At 47.6% G+C, this 15,000-nt stretch overlaps 1 pseudogene across 1 annotated transcript in view; it reads left to right on the top strand.

Annotated features, from left to right (window-relative positions):
- The window catches only part of LOC124018375, an 81,416-nt pseudogene that overhangs the window by 36,425 nt on the left and 29,991 nt on the right, over positions 1–15,000 (top strand). Inside the window, exons 7-10 of the transcript XR_006835615.1 lie at positions 1,539–1,684; positions 8,931–9,082; positions 11,695–11,835; positions 13,376–13,517. The product of XR_006835615.1 is annotated as a cullin-associated NEDD8-dissociated protein 1-like (transcript). The remainder of the gene's footprint in view (positions 1–1,538; positions 1,685–8,930; positions 9,083–11,694; positions 11,836–13,375; positions 13,518–15,000) is intronic.

The following is a 15,000-nucleotide window of genomic DNA, read 5'->3' as shown; positions in this document are numbered from 1 at the left end:
GTTGGGAGAGAGGGAGAACTGGTGTTGGGAGAGAGGGAGAACTGGTGTTGGGAGAGAGGGAGAACTGGGGTTGGGAGAGAGGGAGAACTGGGGTTGGGAGAGAGGAGAACTGGGGTTGGGAGAGAGGGAGAACTGGGGTTGGGAGAGAGGGAGAACTGGGGTTGGGAGAGAGGGAGAACTGGTGTTGGGAGAGAGGGAGAACTGGTGTTGGGAGAGAGGGAGAACTGGTGTTGGGAGAGAGGGAGAACTGGTGTTGGGAGAGAGGAGAGAACTGGTGTTGGGAGAGAGGGAGAACTGGTGTTGGGAGAGAGGGAGAACTGGTGTTGGGAGAGAGGGAGACTGGTGTTGGGAGAGAGGGAGAACTGGTGTTGGGAGAGAGGGAGAACTGGTGTTGGGAGAGAGGGAGAACTGGTGTTGGGAGAGAGGGAGAACTGGTGTTGGGAGAGAGGGAGAACTGGTGTTGGGAGAGAGGGAGAACTGGTGTTGGGAGAGGGGGAGAACTGGTGTTGGGAGAGGGGAGAACTGGTGTTGGGAGAGGGGGGGAGAACTGGTGTTGGGAGAGGGGGGAGAACTGGTGTTGGGAGAGGGGGGAGAACTGGTGTTGGGAGGGGGGAGAACTGGTGTTGGGAGAGGGGGAGAACTGGTGTTGGGAGAGGGGGAGAACTGGTGTTGGGAGAGGGGGGAGAACTGGTGTTGGGAGAGGGGGAGAACTGGTGTTGGGAGAGGGGGAGAACTGGTGTTGGGAGAGGGGGAGAACTGGTGTTGGGAGAGAGGGAGAACTGGTGTTGGGAGAGAGGGGGAACTGGTGTTGGGAGAGAGAGGGGGAGAACTGGTGTTGGGGGAGAGAGGGGGGAGAACTGGTGTTGGGGGAGAGAGAGGGGAGAACTGGTGTTGGGGGAGAGAGAGGGGGAGAACTGGTGTTGGGGGAGAGAGGGGGGGAGAACTGGTGTTGGGAGAGAGAGGGGGAGAACTGGTGTTGGGAGAGAGAGAGGGAGAACTGGTGTTGGGGGAGAGAGAGGGAGAACTGGTGTTGGGGAGAGAGAGGGAGAACTGGTGTTGGGGGAGAGAGAGGGAGAACTGGTGTTGGGGGAGAGAGAGGGAGAACTGGTGTTGGGGGAGAGAGAGGGAGAACTGGTGTTGGGGGAGAGAGAGGGAGAACTGGTGTTGGGAGAGAGGGAGAGAACTGGTGTTGGGAGAGAGGGGAGAACTGGTGTTGGGAGAGAGAGGGAGAACTGGTGTTGGGGGAGAGAGAGGGAGAACTGGTGTTGGGGGAGAGAGAGGGAGAACTGGTGTTGGGGGAGAGAGAGGGAGAACTGGTGTTGGGAGAGAGAGGGAGAACTGGTGTTGGGAGAGAGAGAGGGAGAACTGGTGTTGGGAGAGAGAGAGGGAGAACTGGTGTTGGGAGTTGACTGGGGTGCTGTCTGTCCTCCCCAGATTACCACGAGGAGAAGAAATGCTGAGAGATGGGCGTCTTTATTAGTGGAAACTAAACGGAACTCAACCATGAAGGACTTTTCAATCTCTCTCTCTCTCTCCAGGTGTCCAAAGGAGGTTTATCCACATGTGGGCACTGTCATTAGCATCTGTCTGAAGTATTTGACCTACGACCCCAACTATAACTACGATGACGAGGATGAAGATGAGAATGCCATGGATGCTGACGGAGCAGACGAAGACTATCAAGGTAAACTCTCTCACACACACACACACACACACACACACACACACACACACACACACACACACACACACACACACACACACACACACACACACACACACACACACACGACTCAAGTTACTGTGAGAGCTCATGGTCATTCAACCTCAGGTTTCTTTATTTATCCAGGTTAGTCTCATTCAGATTATCAACTAGTTTTTTGGTGGCACATCGTATTTGTAAATAGCCACAGGATAGTCTTTTCAATACCGTCAATTTTTTTATTTTTTAAATAAATAAATGTGAATATCTGTAGCTGCTAGTTAATACCTACAGTCAACTTGTTCAACGCGTTAGGAGATAAAGCAGATGTCCTTCTTCATTTCACCTGTCACATTATTTTCCATTCGTTCCCCAGAACAGTTAAACCAACAGGAGAAAGAGGGGGCTGGTTGAGTTCTGTAGAGTTCTGTGTTTTGAGTCTCAGAGTCTCTGTTGTGCAGCATGTCAGAGGATGAAGTTACACTTGGGATGGAATTCACTACTAAATGGAATTCACTACTAAATGGAATTCACTACTAAATGGAATTCACTACTAAATGGAATTCACTACCAAATGGAATTCACTACCAAATGGAATTCACTACTAAATGGAATTCACTACTAAATGGAATTCACTACTAAATGGAATTCACTACTAAATGGAATTCACTACCAAATGGAATTCACTACCAAATGGAATTCACTACCAAATGGAATTCAGAATGACATCCTGTAGCTACTAGCTATACTTGTAACTTTACATCCGGTAGCTACTAGCTATACTTGTAACTTTACATCCGGTAGCTACTAGCTATACTTGTAACTTTACATCCGGTAGCTACTAGCTATACTTGTAACTTTACATCCGGTAGCTACTAGCTATACTTGTAACTTTACATCCGGTAGCTACTAGCTATACTTGTAACTTTACATCCGGTAGCTACTAGCTATACTTGTAACTTTACATCCGGTAGCTACTAGCTATACTTGTAACTTTACATCCGGTAGCTACTAGCTATACTTGTAACTTTACATCCGGTAGCTACTAGCTATACTTGTATAACTCTACATCCGGTAGCTACTAGCTATGCTTGTGTAACTTTACATCCGGTAGCTACTAGCTATACTTGTAACTTTACATCCGGTAGCTACTAGCTATACTTGTATAACTCTACATCCGGTAGCTACTAGCTATGCTTGTGTAACTACATCCGGTAGCTACTAGCTATACTTGTGTAACTCTACATCCGGTAGCTACTAGCTATACTTGTAACTCTACATCCGGTAGCTACTAGCTATACTTGTAACTCTACATCCGGTAGCTACTAGCTATGCTTGTATAACTTTACATCCGGTAGCTACTAGCTATGCTTGTTACTCTACATCCGGTAGCTACTAGCTATGCTTGTATAACTTTACATCCGGTAGCTACTAGCTATGCTTGTTACTCTACATCCGGTAGCTACTAGCTATGCTTGTATAACTCTACATCCGGTAGCTACTAGCTATGCTTGTTACTCTACATCCTGTAGCTACTAGCTATGCTTGTATAACTCTACATCCGGTAGCTACTAGCTATGCTTGTATAACTCTACATCCGGTAGCTACTAGCTATGCTTGTATAACTTTACATCCGGTAGCTACTAGCTATGCTTGTATAACTTTACATCCGGTAGCTACTAGCTATGCTTGTATAACTTTACATCCGGTAGCTACTAGCTATGCTTGTTACTCTACATCCGGTAGCTACTAGCTATGCTTGTATAACTTTACATCCGGTAGCTACTAGCTATGCTTGTATAACTTTACATCCGGTAGCTACTAGCTATGCTTGTTACTCTACATCCGGTAGCTACTAGCTATGCTTGTATAACTTTACATCCGGTAGCTACTAGCTATGCTTGTATAACTTTACATCGGGTAGCTACTAGCTATGCTTGTATAACTTTACATCCGGTAGCTACTAGCTATGCTTGTTACTCTACATCCGGTAGCTACTAGCTATGCTTGTTACTTTACATCCGGTAGCTACTAGCTATGCTTGTTACTTTACATCCGGTAGCTACTATATATATATCATAGCTAGACTCTTCAGCTATCTGCCTCCGTGTGAGGGAAGTTAGAACTCGTTCTATCTATTAAATAGGTCTTCCATTTTCAGGAGCCTTACTGTGTGCAGAATAACCCCAGTTGTAAGTCCCCACTGCACTGACACGGTTAGTGTGTCGTTTGTTGCTATGACTGTAAGAGCTCAGCCAGAGAGACAATCTGTTGCTTGGCCACGCATGAGCACTGTGGAATAAACATAGAATAATGGACTAAATATTGAAGGCAGCCAGCCAGCCTCCCTCTGTCTCCCCTCTGTCTCCCCTCTGTCTCCCCTCTGTCTCCCCTCTGTCTCCCCTCTGTCTCCCTCCCTCCCTCTGTCTCTCTCCCTCCCTCTGTCTCTCCCTCCCTCTGTCTCTCTCCCTCCCTCTGTCTCTCCCTCCCTCTGTCTCTCCCTCCCTCTGTCTCTCCCTCCCTCTGTCTCTCCCTCCCTCTGTCTCTCCCTCCCTCTGTCTCTCTCTCCCTCCCTCTGTCTCTCTCTCCCTCCCTCTGTCTCCCTCTCCCTCCCTCTGTCTCTCTCTCCCTCCCTCTGTCTCTCTCTCCCTCCCTCTGTCTCTCTCTCCCTCCCTCTGTCTCTCTCTCCCTCCCTCTGTCTCTCTCTCCCTCCCTCTGTCTCTCTCTCCCTCCCTCTGTCTCTCTCTCCCTCCCTCTGTCTCTCCCTCCCTCTGTCTCTCTCTCCCTCTGTCTCTCTCTCCCTCTGTCTCTCTCTCTGTCTCTCTCTCTCTGTCTCTCTCTCTGTCTCTCTCTCTCTGTCTCTCTCTCTGTCTCTCTCTCTGTCTCTCTCTCTGTCTCTCTCTCTGTCTCTCTCTCTGTCTCTCTCTCTGTCTCTCTCTCTGTCTCTCTCTCTGTCTCTCTCTCTGTCTCTCTCTCTGTCTCTCTCTCTGTCTCTCTCTCTCTCTGTCTCTCTCTCTGTCTCTCTCTGTCTCTCTCTGTCTCTCTCTCTCTCTCTCTCTCTCTCTCTCTCTCTCTCTCTCTCTCTCTCTCTCTCTGTCTCTCTCTGTGTCTCTCTCTCTCTCTCTGTCTCTGTCTCTGTCTCTGTCTCTGTCTCTCTCTGTCTCTCTCTGTCTCTGTCTCTCTCTGTCTCTGTCTCTCTCTGTCTCTGTCTCTCTCTGTCTCTGTCTCTCTCTGTCTCTGTCTCTCTCTGTCTCTGTCTCTGTCTCTCTCTCGGTCTCGGTCTCTGTCTGTGTCGGTCTCGGTCTCGGTCTCTGTCTGTGTCTCTCTCGGTCTCTGTCTGTGTCTCTCTCGGTCTCTGTCTCTGTGTGTCTCTGTCTGTCTCTCTCTGTCTCTCTCTGTCTCTGTCTCTCTCCCTGCCTTGTTATGAGACTGAATGTTATCTACAGGCTGAATGGAGGACTGCTATTGGAGCAGGTAATGCTAGCTGCTTTCAGCAGGCCTCCTGTCATTACCTCTACTATAGCTGATAGAGATGGCTCTCTGTCCTTGTCATTACATCTACTATAGCTGATAGAGATGGCTCTCTGTCCTTATCATTACATCTACTATAGCTGATAGATGGCTCTCTGTCCTTGTCATTACCTCTACTATAGCTGATAGAGATGGCTCTGTCCTTGTCATTACCTCTACTATAGCTGATAGAGATGGCTCTCTGTCCTTATCATTACCACTACTATAGCTGATAGAGATGGCTCTCTGTCCTTGTCATTACATCTACTATAGCTGATAGAGATGGCTCTCTGTCCTTATCATTACCTCTACTATAGCTGATAGAGATGGCTCTCTGTCCTTATCATTACCTCTACTATAGCTGATAGAGATGGCTCTCTGTCCTTATCATTACCTCTACTATAGCTGATAGAGATGGCTCTCTGTCCTTATCATTACCTCTACTATAGCTGATAGAGATGGCTCTCTGTCCTTATCATTACCTCTACTATAGCTGATAGAGATGGCTCTCTGTCCTTATCATTACCACTACTATAGCTGATAGAGATGGCTCTCTGTCCTTATCATTACCTCTACTATAGCTGATAGAGATGGCTCTCTGTCCTTATCATTACCTCTACTATAGCTGATAGAGATGGCTCTCTGTCCTTATCATTACCACTACTATAGCTGATAGAGATGGCTCTCTGTCCTTATCATTACCTCTACTACAGCTGATAGAGATGGCTCTCTGTCCTTGTCATTACATCTACTACAGCTGATAGAGATGGCTCTCTGTCCTTATCATTACATCTACTATAGCTGATAGAGATGGCTCTCTGTCCTTGTCATTACCTCTACTATAGCTGATAGAGATGGCTCTCTGTCCTTGTCATTACCTCTACTATAGCTGATAGAGATGGCTCTCTGTCCTTATCATTACCTCTACTATAGCTGATAGAGATGGCTCTCTGTCCTTATCATTACCACTACTATAGCTGATAGAGATGGCTCTCTGTCCTTATCATTACCTCTACTATAGCTGATAGAGATGGCTCTCTGTCCTTATCATTACCTCTACTATAGCTGATAGAGATGGCTCTCTGTCCTTATCATTACCACTACTATAGCTGATAGAGATGGCTCTCTGTCCTTATCATTACCTCTACTATAGCTGATAGAGATGGCTCTCTGTCCTTGTCATTACATCTACTACAGCTGATAGAGATGGCTCTCTGTCCTTATCATTACATCTACTATAGCTGATAGAGATGGCTCTCTGTCCTTGTCATTACCTCTACTATAGCTGATAGAGATGGCTCTCTGTCCTTGTCATTACCTCTACTATAGCTGATAGAGATGGCTCTCTGTCCTTATCATTACCTCTACTATAGCTGATAGAGATGGCTCTCTGTCCTTATCATTACCTCTACTATAGCTGATAGAGATGGCTCTCTGTCCTTATCATTACATCTACTATAGCTGATAGAGATGGCTCTCTGTCCTTATCATTACCTCTACTATAGCTGATAGAGATGGCTCTCTGTCCTTATCATTACCACTACTATAGCTGATAGAGATGGCTCTCTGTCCTTATCATTACCACTACTATAGCTGATAGAGATGGCTCTCTGTCCTTATCATTACCACTACTATAGCTGATAGAGAAGTCGTGTCTCTCCACCAACCATAGTGTATGCTCTCTCTCTCTGGGTGTCGTGTCTCTCCACCAACCATAGTGTATACTCTCTCTGTGGTTGTCGTGTCTCTCCACCAACCATAGTGTATACTCTCTCTCTCTGGTTGTCGTGTCTCTCCACCAACCATAGTGTATGCTCTCTCTCTCTCTGGGTGTCGTGTCTCTCCACCAACCATAGTGTATGCTCTCTCTCTCTGGGTGTCGTGTCTCTCCACCAACCATAGTGTATGCTCTCTCTCTCTGGTTGTCGTGTCTCTCCACCAACCATAGTGTATGCTCTCTCTCTCTGGTTGTCGTGTCTCTCCACCAACCATAGTGTATGCTCTCTCTGGTTGTCGTGTCTCTCCACCAACCATAGTGTATGCTCTCTCTGGTTGTCGTGTCTCTCCACCAACCATAGTGTATGCTCTCTCTCTCTGGTTGTCGTGTCTCTCCACCAACCATAGTGTTGTCGTGTGTTTTTTTGGAGCCTGGAGTGTTGCTCGTATCTTCTACAGCACTAAGCTTCAGCACAGATTGCCAGTCATCCATAAATCATATTCCTACTTATTCCTATTGGCTGGTTCCTTTAATAATGAATGGTGCTGACTGACTGGCTGTGTGTCGCTAGCTTGTAAACAGGCCCAGGGCAGCACAGTGTTGGGACTGGTCTCATCAGGCCCAGGGCAGCACAGTGTTGGGACTGGTCTCATCAGGCCCGGGGCAGCACAGTGTTGGGACTGGTCTCATCAGGCCCGGGGCAGCACAGTGTTGGGACTGGTCTCATCAGGCCCGGGGCAGCACAGTGTTGGGACTGGTCTCATCAGGCCCGGGGCAGCACAGTGTTGGGACTGGTCTCATCAGGCCCGGGGCAGCACAGTGTTGGGACTGGTCTCATCAGGCCCAGGGCAGCACAGTGTTGGGACTGGTCTCATCAGGCCCAGGGCAGTACAGTGTTGGGACTGGTCTCATCAGGCCCAGGGCAGTACAGTGTTGGGACTGGTCTCATCAGGCCCAGGGCAGTACAGTGTTGGGACTGGTCTCATCAGGCCCAGGGCAGTACAGTGTTGGGACTGGTCTCATCAGGCCCAGGGCAGTACAGTGTTGGGACTGGTCTCATCAGGCCCAGGGCAGTACAGTGTTGGGACTGGTCTCATCAGGCCCAGGGCAGTACAGTGTTGGGACTGGTCTCATCAGGCCCAGGGCAGTACAGTGTTGGGACTGGTCTCATCAGGCCCAGGGCAGTACAGTGTTGGGACTGGTCTCATCAGGCCCAGGGCAGTACAGTGTTGGGACTGGTCTCATCAGGCCCAGGGCAGTACAGTGTTGGGACTGGCCTCCTAGTCTGTGATGATTGAGTGTATCTCTGTCAAACTTCACAGGTCAAATCTCATTGGAAGGATTTGAGGTTAGGCCCTGGAACAACCATGTGATGACAGTATTGTTTGTGGTAGTCAGGTGGTCGCCAGGTGGTCGCTAGGTGGTTGCTCTAGACTAGTAGCTGTGCTGTGTGTAACCTGTGTTAGTCAGGTGGTCTCTCTAGACTAGTAGCTGTGCTGTGTGTAACCTGTGTTAGTCAGGGGGTTTCTCTAGACTAGTAGCTGTGCTGTGTGTAACCTGTGTTAGTCAGGTGGTCTCTCTAGACTAGTAGCTGTGCTGTGTGTAACCTGTGTTAGTCAGGGGGTCTCTCTAGACTAGTAGCTGTGCTGTGTGTAACCTGTGTTAGTCAGGGGGTCTCTCTAGACTAGTAGCTGTGCTGTGTGTAACCTGTGTTAGTCAGGGGTCTCTCTAGACTAGTAGCTGTGCTGTGTGTAACCTGTGTTAGTCAGGGGGTCTCTCTAGACTAGTAGCTGTGCTGTGTGTAACCTGTGTTAGTCAGGTGGTCTCTCTAGACTAGTAGCTGTGCTGTGTGTAACCTGTGTTTGAGATGTTGGTGTTTTCTACTAGCTAATGTAACTATTGTCATCCGTTCTAATACTTAACACAGTCTAGCAGCAGTTATTATCTAACCTCACATTCCCACCACCCTTTGACCTCTGACCTTTTTTTTTCTTCTTACAGGAAGTGATGACGAGTACAGCGACGACGACGACATGAGCTGGAAGGTTCGCCGTGCGGCCGCCAAGTGTCTGGACGCCGTGGTCAGCACACGCCACGAGATGCTGCCGGAGTTCTACCGGACCGTGTCGCCCGCGCTCATCGCCCGCTTCAAGGCACACACGCACACACACACACACACACACACACACACACACACACACACACACACACACACACACACACACACACACACCTCCGTGCTCCTCTTGGTCTACATCTTCCAGGGAGTTTTACCGAGCCGTTGGGCATCTGTTTTGTGTTGTTTGCTCTCCGAGTCGAGGCCGGGTTACTACCAAGTAAAAGCACTTTGATATCAACAGTTGTCACAAAAAGGGCTTTTATCAATACAATTTGATTGACTGATGTATTGGCTGATGTGTTGACTGATGTATTGACTGATGTATTGACTGGTGTATTGACTGGTGTATTGATTGTAGGAGCGGGAGGAGAACGTGAAGACTGATGTATTGATTGTAGGAGCGGGAGGAGAACGTGTTGACTGATGTATTGATTGTAGGAGCGGGAGGAGAACGTGTTGACTGATGTATTGATTGTAGGAGCGGGAGGAGAACGTGAAGACTGATGTATTGATTGTAGGAGCGGGAGGAGAACGTGAAGACTGATGTATTGATTGTAGGAGCGGGAGGAGAACGTGAAGGCTGATGTATTGATTGTAGGAGCGGGAGGAGAACGTGAAGACTGATGTATTGATTGTAGGAGCGGGAGGAGAACGTGAAGGCTGATGTATTGATTGTAGGAGCGGGAGGAGAACGTGAAGGCTGACGTGTTGACTGATGTATTGATTGTAGGAGCGGGAGGAGAACGTGAAGACTGATGTATTGATTGTAGAAGAGGGAGGAGAACGTGAAGGCTGATGTATTGATTGTAGGAGCGGGAGGAGAACGTGAAGGCTGATGTATTGATTGTAGAAGCGGGAGGAGAACGTGAAGGCTGATGTATTGATTGGTGGATTGATTGTAGGAGCGGGAGGAGAATGTGAAGGCTGATGTATTGATTGGTGTATTGATTGTAGGAGCGGGAGGAGAATGTGAAGGCTGATGTATTGATTGTAGGAGCGGGAGGAGAATGTGAAGGCTGATGTATTGATTGGTGTATTGATTGTAGGAGCGGGAGGAGAATGTGAAGGCTGATGTATTGATTGTAGGAGCGGGAGGAGAATGTGAAGGCTGATGTATTGATTGTAGGAGCGGGACGGGAGAACGTGAAGGCTGACGTGTTGATTGGTGGATTGTAGGATTGCGGGAGGAGAACGTGAAGGCTGATGTATTGATTGTAGGAGCGGGAGGAGAACGTGAAGGCTGTGTTGATTGGTGGATTGTAGGAGCGGGAGGAGAACGTGAAGGCTGATGTGTTGATTGGTGGATTGTAGGAGCGGGAGGAGAACGTGAAGGCTGATGTATTGATTGTAGGAGCGGGAGGAGAACGTGAAGGCTGTGTTGATTGGTGGATTGTAGGAGCGGGAGGAGAACGTGAAGGCTGATGTATTGATTGTAGGAGCGGGAGGAGAACGTGAAGGCTGTGTTGATTGGTGGATTGTAGGAGCGGGAGGAGAACGTGAAGGCTGATGTATTGATTGTAGGAGCGGGAGGAGAACGTGAAGGCTGTGTTGATTGGTGGATTGTAGGAGCGGGAGGAGAACGTGAAGGCTGATGTATTGATTGTAGGAGCGGGAGGAGAACGTGAAGGTTGATGTATTGATTGTAGGAGCGGGAGGAGAACGTGAAGGCTGATGTATTGATTGGTGGATTGTAGGAGCGGGAGGAGAACGTGAAGGCTGATGTATTGATTGTAGGAGTGGGAGGAGAACGTGTTGACTGATGTATTGATTGTAGGAGCGGGAGGAGAACGTGAAGGCTGATGTGTTGATTGGTGGATTGTAGGAGTGGGAGGAGAACGTGAAGGCTGATGTATTGATAGTAGGAGTGGGAGGAGAACGTGTTGACTGATGTATTGATTGTAGGAGCGGGAGGAGAACGTGAAGGCTGATGTGTTGATTGGTGGATTGTAGGAGCGTGAGGAGAACGTGAAGGCTGATGTATTGATTGTAGGAGTGGGAGGAGAACGTGAAGGCTGATGTATTGATTTTAGGAGCGGGAGGAGAACGTGAAGGCTGATGTATTGATTGTAGAAGCGGGAGGAGAACGTGAAGGCTGATGTATTGATTGTAGGAGCGGGAGGAGAACGTGAAGGCTGATGTATTGATTGTAGGAGCGGGAGGAGAACGTGAAGGCTGATATATTGATTGTAGGAGTGGGGGAGAACGTGAAGGCTGATGTATTGATTGTAGAAGCGGGAGGAGAACGTGAAGGCTGATGTATTGATTGTAGGAGCGGGAGGAGAACGTGAAGGCTGATGTATTGATTTTAGGAGCGGGAGGAGAACGTGAAGGCTGATGTATTGATTGTAGGAGCGGGAGGAGAACGTGAAGGCTGTATTGATTGTAGGAGCGGGAGGAGAACGTGAAGGTTGATGTATTGATTGTAGGAGCGGGAGGAGAACGTGAAGGCTGATGTATTGATTGGTGGATTGTAGGAGCGGGAGGAGAACGAAACGAAGTATTGACTGAAGTATTGACTGAAGTATTGACTGAAGTATTGACTGACTGAAGTATTGACTGAAGTATTGACTGAAGTATTGACTGAAGTATTGACTGAAGTATTGACTGAAGTATTGACTGAAGTATTGACTGAAGTATTGATTGTAGGAGCGGGAGGAGAACGTGAAGGCTGACGTGTTCCATGCCTACCTGTCGTTGCTGAAGCAGACACGTCCTGCTCAGAGCTGGCTGTGTGACCCAGATGCCATGGAACAGGGAGAGACTCCACTCACCATGCTGCAGAACCAGGTAAAACACACAGAGAGAGAGAGCGAGAGGCACCGCCCAGACCTTAAGCTCTACAAGCCAATGGTGGGTGATGTTCTTTTAGCCAAGGATCCTAAATATGTGCCGTGTGATATTTAAAAAAATACACATTTTTGGGCTGTTTTGGCACGTTCCCTACTAGCCTGGTCTTAAAAATACCTGTTTACCTGTAGTAATGGTACTACCTGGTTACCTGTAGTAATGGTACTACCTGGTTACCTGTAGTAATGGTACTACCTGGTTACCTGTAGTAATGGTACTACCTGGTTACCTGTAGTAATGGTACTACCTGGTTACCTGTAGTAATGGTACTACCTGGTTACCTGTAGTAATGGTACTACCTGGTTACCTGTAGTAATGGTACTACCTGGTTACCTGTAGTAATGGTACTACCTGGTTACCTGTAGTAATGGTACTACCTGGTTACCTGTAGTAGTGGTACTACCTGGTTACCTGTAGTAGTGGTACTACCTGGTTACCTCTAGTAGTGGTACTACCTGGTTACCTCTAGTAGTGGTACTACCTGGTTACCTCTAGTAATGGGAACTACCTGGTTACCTCTAGTAATGGGAACTACCTGGTTACCTCTAGTAATGGGAACTACCTGGTTACCTCTAGTAATGGGAACTACCTGGTTACCTCTAGTAATGGGAACTACCTGGTTACCTCTAGTAATGGGAACTACCTGGTTACCTCTAGTAATGGGAACTACCTGGTTACCTCTAGTAATGGGAACTACCTGGTTACCTCTAGTAATGGGAACTACCTGGTTACCTCTAGTAATGGGAACTACCTGGTTACCTCTAGTAATGGGAACTACCTGGTTACCTCTAGTAATGGGAACTACCTGGTTACCTCTAGTAATGGGAACTACCTGGTTACCTCTAGTAATGGGAACTACCTGGTTACCTCTAGTAATGGGAACTACCTGGTTACCTCTAGTAATGGGAACTACCTGGTTACCTCTAGTAATGGGAACTACCTGGTTACCTCTAGTAATGGGAACTACCTGGTTACCTCTAGTAATGGGAACTACCTGGTTACCTCTAGTAATGGGAACTACCTGGTTACCTCTAGTAATGGGAACTACCTGGTTACCTCTAGTAATGGGAACTACCTGGTTACCTCTAGTAATGGGAACTACCTGGTTACCTCTAGTAATGGGAACTACCTGGTTACCTCTAGTAATGGGAACTACCTGGTTACCTCTAGTAATGGGAACTACCTGGTTACCTCTAGTAATTCATCACACCAATGTTAATACACACACACACACACAGAGTAGTATGTATTAGTCAGTGTGTATTAGTCAGTGTGTATTAGTCAGTGTGTATTAGTCAGTGGTGTGTATTAGTCAGTGGTGTGTATTAGTCAGTGTGTATTAGTCAGTGTGTATTAGTCAGTGTGTATTAGTCAGTGTGTATTAGTCAGTGGTGTGTATTAGTCAGTGGTGTGTATTAGTCAGTGTGTATTAGTCAGTGGTATGTCTGATATTTCTCCCTCCCACCGGGTGCTGCTGCAGGTGCCAATGATCGTTAAGGCCCTGCATAAGCAGATGAAGGAGAAAAGTGTCAAAACAAGACAGTGCTGCTTCAACATGCTGACGGAGCTGGTCAACGTGCTGCCTGGAGCCCTCACACAACATATCCCTGTCCTCGTACCAGGTAGGATACGACCCTAACCCTGGAGCCCTCAAACAACATATCCCTGTCCTCGTACCAGGTAGGATACTACCCTAACCCTGGAGCCCTCACACAACATATCCCTGTCCTCGTACCAGGTAGGATACTACCCTAACCCTGGAGCCCTCACAACATATCCCTGTCCTCGTACCAGGTAGGATACTACCCTAACCCTGGAGCCCTCACACAACATATCCCTGTCCTCGTACCAGGTAGGATACTACCCTAACCCTGGAGCCCTCACACAACATATCCCTGTCCTCGTACCAGTTATGTACAATATAACTTGCACTCAGTGGCTACACCACCCCATTCATATTTGTTTTTTGCTTCTATAGACAGTGAGTCATGAGGCCGTGGCTTCATATATAAAGCAGGCAGGCATTAAGGCATTCAGTTACTGTTCCTTTAGAATGGGTAACCTACTATATAAAGCAGGCAGGCATCGAGGCATTCAGTTACTGTTCCTTTAGAATGGGTAACCTACTATATAAAGCAGGCAGGCATCAAGGCATTCAGTTACTGTTCCATTAGAGTGGGTAACCTACTATATAAAGCACACAGGCATCGAGGCGTTCAGTTACTGTTCCATTAGAATGGGTAACCTACAATATAAAGCAGTTAGGCATCGAGGCATTCAGTTACTGTTCCATTAGAATGGGTAACCTACTATTTAAATCACACAGGCATCAAGCCATTCGGTTATGCTTCTACACCTGCATTGCTTACGAAGGGCTATATAAATACATTTGGATTTTGATTGGAGTTACTGTTCCTTTAGAATGGGTGACCTACTATATAAAGCACACAGGCATCGGGGCATTCAGTTACTGTTCCATTAGAATAACCTAAGGTGTGACTGTTCTAGTATCTCAAACGGCCTCCTGGAATTTTCGCGCACGATATTGTTTAAATCAAATCAAATTTATTTATATAGCCCTTCGTACATCAGCTGATATCTCAAAGTGCTGTACAGAAACCCAGCCTAAAACCCCAAACAGCAAGCAATGCAGGTGTAGAAGCACGGTGGCTAGGAAAAACTCCCTAGAAAGGCCAAAACCTAGGAAGCAACCTAGAGAGGAACCAGGCTATGTGGGGTGGCCAGTCCTCTTCTGACTGTGCCGGGTGGAAATTATAACAGAACATGGCCAAGATGTTCAAATGTTCATAAATGACCAGCATGGTCGAATAATAATAAGGCAGAACAGTTGAAACTGGAGCAGCAGCACAGTCAGGTGGACTGGGGACAGCAAGGAGTCATCATGTCAGGTAGTCCTGAGGCATGGTCCTAGGGCTCAGGTCCTCCGAGAGAGAGAAAGGAGAGAATTAGAGAACGCACACTTAGATTCACACAGGACACCGAATAGGACAGGAGAAGTACTCCAGATATAACAAACTGACCCTAGCCCCCCAACACAAGCTACTGCAGCATAAATACTGGAGGCTGAGACAGGAGGGGTCAGGA

Source organism: Oncorhynchus gorbuscha, unplaced genomic scaffold (genome assembly GCF_021184085.1).
Source record: "Oncorhynchus gorbuscha isolate QuinsamMale2020 ecotype Even-year unplaced genomic scaffold, OgorEven_v1.0 Un_scaffold_496, whole genome shotgun sequence".
In the NCBI taxonomy this organism is placed as follows: domain Eukaryota; kingdom Metazoa; phylum Chordata; class Actinopteri; order Salmoniformes; family Salmonidae; genus Oncorhynchus; species Oncorhynchus gorbuscha.
The sequence above is the reverse complement of the archived record's forward strand: the minus strand, read 5'-3'. Positions and strand labels throughout refer to the sequence as shown.